Genomic DNA, 7,500 nt, shown 5'->3' with positions numbered 1-7,500 from the left:
TATATATATACATAAATTTTTCTTTTCTTATCTTTTAGCAAAGGATTAGGCAAGAAAATTTACAGTATCTAATACTGGTAGCTCGAGGGGTGTTAGGATACCTCGTAAAGGATCGTTAAAACTGGAAACCGTCGCAGGAAGGATCGTCATTAAGCGATATAAGTTTCGTTGGTCGAGAATATGGCTATTAAAAATTTATATCCCTATTGGTAGACATGAGAAAAGGTGGAGTAGTGTAACATGTGTGTTGAAACGAGGGAACTATACTTTAATCCCACTTTCCTCCATCTCTTACGATATTTATAAAACTATTATAAAAACTTTAAGTATATTGCTCTAGAATTATTTATATTCTAATCGAGATAATTAATCCTTTTATAACGAGTAGTATATAAATATATGTATATATATATGTGTATTTTTTAAATCTCATTTTTCTCTTTTTTTTGGCCACAAAATTTATTGTTTATTCATATCTTATAATTATTATTATTAAATATAAATTAAATATAAATTATACTTGACGGGATATAATAATATCAGCATATGTTATACTTCAACATAAGTTATAGTTATTACAGTATATATATATATATAAGTTATATATATATAAGTTATATCGTATATATTAATATAATATAATTATATTTATAATTTTTATTTTAGGCATGAGAAAAAAAGTTGAATTACAGACAATTAAAAATAAATAAAAGTTACAAACGGTGAACGTTAATTTCTTTTTTTTGTTTTTTTTTTTTTTTTTTTTTTTTTTTTTTTTTTTTTTTTTTTTTTTTTTTTTATATAACAATTAACAATTTTTAAAACTCATCTAATGCGTGATTATGGCTAATGTGTATAGATCGTTACGATCGTCGAAAAATGTTCTCGAACGGGATCTACGAAATAATTTCTTTAAAGAGCCGAAAGAATAAGAGCCGAGGCACGTTTTTAGATCGAGAGCTTGTGTGGTTCGAAGGAATTGCCGATGAAAAATTGATACGATAATGACCGGCTCCTCCGGAGCTTTCCACCGACACGCGATGGCCCAGCCGACGTCGATCGATCGCGCAGCTGTTGCACGGCGATCGATCATCGATCCCGGAGGGCGAAATACTTTTGCCGCTCGAGTTCGATGCTTTCGTGCCGAAAGTAAAATGGGAGGAGAAAAGAAAGGCCGGAAGTTTGATCTTCCATTGTAAAATGTTTCCTATGTATATATATATATATATATACACATTTATCTATAACAAGTCAATTATCTACATATTTGTAGGGATATATACATATATATATATTATACACATTTTTTTGTATTATAAAATATAAGTAAAAAAAAGAACTTTAGAAGAAAATATTCTTGCCAGATATTAGTCCTTCAACAGTATTCACATAACGCAAAAGATAATTAATTTTTGTCGAATAATAAGCCGAAGTGATATTTAAGTGACCTTATTTAAAAGTACCATATATATACTTCAAAATATATATATATATATATATTATTATATTTTTTTTTTTTTCATATCATAATAAAGCAATTTAGAATAAAAGTTTTTATATGAAACGTCGACCGAAAGGACTATTTTCTAAATGTCGTTTAGTAAACTCCTTAAAGATAATCTTGGTGATCGATAGGGTATGTCCGTTGGTAGGAGGACAATTTTATAGGATCCCCTTGAATGGGGTGTGACGTCTTAGTTTAGAGTGGCCGATCGGTAAACGATATGCAAATGTCGTTTGTGGATCCTAAGTAAGCGAGAAAAGGGCGGAGAAGGTAGAAGGGGGGAGAAGTTGGTTGGTTCGCGTGACGATCCAAAACGAGCACGAAATTATCTTGTCTTAGTGGCTTTCACAGGTTATTATCGAAACTTTAAAGGTATCGGTTAGATCACAATTTAAACTCAAATACATATATATTAACACTATAATAATATATATCAAGTATAATTATGTATGTACATATAACGTCGACACGTTTAATTTCGTTATCGTATTTATTTGCTTTTTTTTTTTTTTCTTTTTCTTGTCTTTTCCTTTTTCTTGTTTCTTTTTTTTTTTTTTTTTTTTCTTTTATTCATAGAAATAGAAAGAAAGAAACAAATAGCAAAATGATAATTTTGCCCCAACCTGATAATCGTGATCTATCGATCCTATCGATCATGGATATATAAATCATTTTTAGTTGATCCAGCAAGTTTTTCACCGGACCACCCCGGTCGATTAATCGACCATCGACATCATTCGGGTACCTACGCACGCTACTCACAAGAACCAAGATCGCCGATTTAGATTTAACTTGCCCCCGCGAGATATGGTCCATGAGAGAGCAGAAACGTAAACGTCCTTTTCTACTCGCGATTGGCACGCCACGTAGTGCGTAGCGCAAGAGTAACGTGACGAGCTAAGTTTTTGTTTATCACGACATCCGTCCACCATATGTCAGCTATTTTTCGTCTCTCTCTCTATCTCTCTCTCTCTCTCTCTCCTCCCTTCTCTCTTTCTCTCTCTCTCTCTCTCTCTCTCTCTCTCTCTCTCTCTCTCTCTCTTTTCTGCAGGAACGTGGACTTGACTTATAACTTCCTTTCGAATCCTTCGATATTTTTGTGTATCGATGTTAGATCGATTTCGATGTCACTATATTTTTTTATTATCTTTTTTTCTTTTCTTTTTTTTTTCCTTTTTTTTGTTCATCGATCGATGACTTCTTCTATTATTTCAATTCGCAGATAATTTTCTTTTCGTATCGGATGAACAAAATCAAAATAAAAATAAATAGAAGAAAATATCAACCACTCTCTCTCTCTCTCTCTCTCTCTCTCTCTCTCTCTCTCTCTCTCTCTGCTGAAAATAAAAGTATAGATATAAGTGCATATCATGTCAACGTTGATATCGGATAAAAGTAAATAACAGTTCGTGGTGTCATCGATCGATTTTTCTTTCTTTCTATCTACAGAAGAAACTCCATGGATCGATAAAATAAAAAGAAGAGCAGCATTGGTGTTCCCAGGATACCTGTACGTAGCAGGGATCTATTTGCGAGATGGCATTGCTTATATGCCAGAGAAGAATTTATTTGTTGGCCCACTTTCTCGACGATCCATTGCAATTCAACCTCCTATATATATATAATATATATATATATATATATATATATATCCCTTTCTCTCTTTCTATATCATTCTATATTATATTCAGCAACAATGAGATATATACCAGACTGTATTTCACAATAATACATGTACATTCGTCTTAACTTAATTGGTTTGACGGATTTCATAGATCTTGATTTCTCAGGAATTTCGTGCAATGATTTATCTCAAAAAAGGTAGAAACTTATTCCTCCCTTTACAATCTCACTTCTTCGCGTCATTATTTCTCTCTTTCTTTTTCTTCTATTATTTTCATTAACAATGAGATATATTATTTGGATTTCTCAAAAATACACGTACTACATTTACTTTAATTTAATTGATTTGACGGATATCTTAAAAGAAAAGATTTCATAGATCCCGATTTCTCAAGAATTTCATGCATGGCTTTATCTCGAGAAAAGGGAGAAACTTACCCTTTCTCTTACAACCCTATTATTATCTTTCTCTCTTCTCGCATTTATCGCCGATCGAATATCTTCTCTAAACCCTCTTACGAATTTCTTATCCTCCGATCGTTCTCGAGTAGACCGCTCGCGTGAGATATCTTCTGATAGTACTGATAAAGAGAAACAAAAAAAAAAAAAGGAAAGGAAAAGAGCGAATAAGAAAAATAAAACGAAAGAAAAAGAAAAGATAAAGATAGAAAAAAGAAAAATCCAAGAAAAAAGAAGAACGGAAACGATTTTTCGTTATCAATTACAAATCGTCGTCTAAATTCCTCGACGATGAACGATTAATTTTAATTGATTAATTATTTATCCATTTTTTTTTTTCTTTCTTTCTTTCTGCATCGACAAAGCTAATTGAAGATTACTTTATCGGGACAAAATCGTGAAAATTAGGACATTATAATATCAGCGTTATTAACTGATCGTACAGAATTAGTAATATAGTTACAATGCTCCAATAGCGTTACGATAATAGCTATAAAAGGAATCCTCTAATAATGTAAACAATAATTGTTATGCTTTTTGCACTGATTTACTTATCGGTTTTATCAACGATTCTAATAATGTCGAAATGAAAAAATATTTATGCATTTTTCGTTTCAATTAAAATTATTAAACAAAGTTTAGCAACGTATAATAGAGTTTTATTATTTCAATCCTTTTTATGTTAATTATAAATAATAACATTTGAATAGAAAAAATAGATTTTTACCTATTTTGAGATAAACATTCCCGTTGACCTAGAGAAAAAGAGAGAGAAAGATATATATATATATATATATATATATATATATATAAGCGTACCTACGACCTTCTCCACGGACCGTAATAATCCTCTTCAACAAATCGATTTCCCATAAACCTACTTTGCTTCCTCGCCAACCTAGAAACTAGGCCGAAACTCCTACCTCTAGAGAATTTTGGACTGGGAAGGACAAGGATAGCACATTACGTAAATCCTCACAGTTTAAGCTCGAAACCCAAAAGCACACAGATGCGCGCGCACAGTCCTTTTCGACTTAACCTGGGCATTCCGCACTTTCATCGGCTCGTTTCTCGATCAACCATGAAATCTCTTCATTGCTATTCGACGAGAAAAAAAAAAAAAAGGTAAAGAAAAATAAAATAAAAATAGAGAAAAAATTACACTGCATTTTACTTTACTTTACTTTATTTTATTTTACTTTACTTTACTTTACTTTAAACTCATCGATACTGTGAAATTTGATTTAGTACCAGTTACCCCAATTATATCTACGAAAGGAAAAGTTACGAAAAAAGAAGATTATGAAAATTGTTAGAACGACATTTTTTTTATCTTTTCTTATTCCTTGTATTTCTTATTTATTTATTTATTTATTTATTTATTTATTTACTTTTTTTTTTATTTTTATACTCAGACAGAAGAGATTTCATTTGGAGCGTACGTAATTGTCTTTTATCATAGTATCATCACACCCTGGATTTTATCTCTTCGGTTCAATGATCATATAAACAAACGAGTATAACCATGGCTTGGAACAAACGCAATAGACTCGGAAGCACCTGTCACGTTCTTCAATCTGAAGAACTCGACAGTCGTACTTTCTCTCTCTCTCTCTCTCTCTCCCTCCCTCTTTCTCTCTCTCTCTCTCTGTCTGTCTCTCTCTCTCTCTCTCTCTCTCTCTTTATTTCTTTATCATATGGTAATCTTAACGATCTCACAATCAGCTCTTGTCAGTCAACTAATAACTTTTATTATTATCCAATGAATAAAATCTATAAATCATTTTAAGAAATGAATACTTCTTTTCTATTATTATCGTCCATCTATTTTCAACACTTCCATTTATTTTATCATTTATTAATTGACGATAAGTACTTCGTAAAACAAATATAAATCAAATACTAAATATCTTAATCGTTATTTATAATAAAATATCAATACGTAGCATAAAAATGATTGATATAATTAATTATTGGAAATATATTTATTGTATTTATTATAAATGCCGACGTTTCTTTCTTCCTTTTTTCTTTTTTTTTTTTTTTTTTCTTCTTCTTCTTAAATTAATCGATACAACAACATCGATGCTATTATATTTATTACGTGCTTAATACTTTATCGTTATTTATAAATAAATATCATTTTGTTTATTAAATATTATTGTTTAAATGCCGATCCCAATAAATTAATTCCATTCATCTTCAATTACGAAATTATAAAGAAAATCAATTCTCAGCGTTTTCAATCTCTTTTAAATGTTTATTGTTCATTCTTTATACTGTATACATACAATAATTAACTCTGACATACAGAATATTATTATGATTATCTACTTAATATATATTCATTATTCTCGCCCGATTAAATTACTCTTTGAATATTTTCGATACATCATCCATGAGAATATAATACGTTCGTGCATGCTTTCATTTTCCTTGATCAGTACTCTTATCCTTCGTCAGAACGATAACAATGTTCCGTACATTTCTCATAATAATACCGATTTGAGGATTTACGAGGACGCGTTAATAATAAAATCGTGGTTTGAAAAAAAAAAAAAAAAAAAAAAAAAAAAAAAAGAAAAAAGAATAAAAGAATATTCAATGCATATACAAACATAAAAATAAAGTAAGAAGAAATATATTTTGCAAGAATTGTCATTGCTTCTTGGAAGCTTAATTAAAGAGTAAAAAATATTTCTTACCGATCGAACGAAATGCATTGACTTCGATTTAACGAAGGCTTGCTGCTAATAAAAGAAAGAGAGAAAGAGAGAGAAATAGAGAGAGATAGATAGAGAGAGAGAGAGAGAGAGAGAGAAAGAAAGAAATCACAGTAATGGTAAAGGTGGTATTGGTGATGGTATTGATGATGGTGATGGTGGTATTGGTGGTGGCATTGGCGGTGGGGATTGGAGAATGAAATGGCTGAGAAGGTCTTTCGATATCGCGAAGCAGATCGGTGAGGCACCACCGTAAGAGCTGTAAATATATCCTTAATGATCCTCCTCGGCTGAATACCCTCGCCATCCAGCTAATTATACGAACCGATGGTACACTGCTTCTATCTTACAAAACGGCGCATACTACTCTAAGGCCAATTAGTAATTAATAATGGTGAACCTCGTAGATGTCCCAGACGGTTGTCGCCTTGATTGAATTAAAGCACAAATTAATCGACCCTTGCTGCCCTCTTTTATAGCTCTTTTCTCTTACTCTTTTTAATCATCACGAACCTATTCACCCTCTCTCTCTCTCTCTCTCCCTCTCTCTCTCTCTCTCTTTTTTTACTTCCCCATCTATCCAACTATCTGTCTGTTTATCTGTCTATTTAATCTATCTATCTGTTTATCTCATTGGATAAGAAATAAAAATGAATAGAAAAATCTTTCGATTATTTCATTTCGATTGAAATTGAAAGAAATGGCGAAGTGTTTAGTTAAAGAAATAAGAGATTATATATTATAAAATATAAATAAAATAAAGAAAAAAAGAAAAAGAAAGTAATAAATTGTAATGATCAATCTTATATTCGTAAACTTAAGCGATCGATCGATCGATCGATCCAACCATCAAATCGATCTCAAAGTCATTTGTCGTTAATAAACAAATTTTCTTCTCTTACCACAATTATTATTATTAAACAACATATAACAAAATTATTTATCATTTATTATTTGATTTATATTTAATATAATTAAATAATTAAATGAATAAATGCTATAATTTATATTTAATATATTTATATTTATATTTATATTTATATTTATATTTAATATGCTTATTATTTTATTTATATGAAATATAATATAAATCAAATAATAAGAAGAAAAATTCTGTCTGTCATGTCATTCGATAAAACGTTTTTCAATTTAATTATTACGATCGATCTCAAAGCCACGTCTCGATCATAA

The 7,500-nt window shown here is 30.5% G+C and overlaps 1 protein-coding gene across 1 annotated transcript in view; it reads left to right on the top strand.

The window, feature by feature from the left end:
• The window catches only part of LOC124948600 (mannosyl-oligosaccharide 1,2-alpha-mannosidase IA), a 318,288-nt gene that overhangs the window by 196,940 nt on the left and 113,848 nt on the right, over positions 1-7,500 (top strand). The gene's annotated exons all lie outside the window — the stretch shown is intronic.

This window comes from Vespa velutina, chromosome 4 (genome assembly GCF_912470025.1).
Source record: "Vespa velutina chromosome 4, iVesVel2.1, whole genome shotgun sequence".
In the NCBI taxonomy this organism is placed as follows: Eukaryota; Metazoa; Arthropoda; class Insecta; order Hymenoptera; family Vespidae; genus Vespa; species Vespa velutina.
The sequence above is the reverse complement of the archived record's forward strand: the minus strand, read 5'-3'. Positions and strand labels throughout refer to the sequence as shown.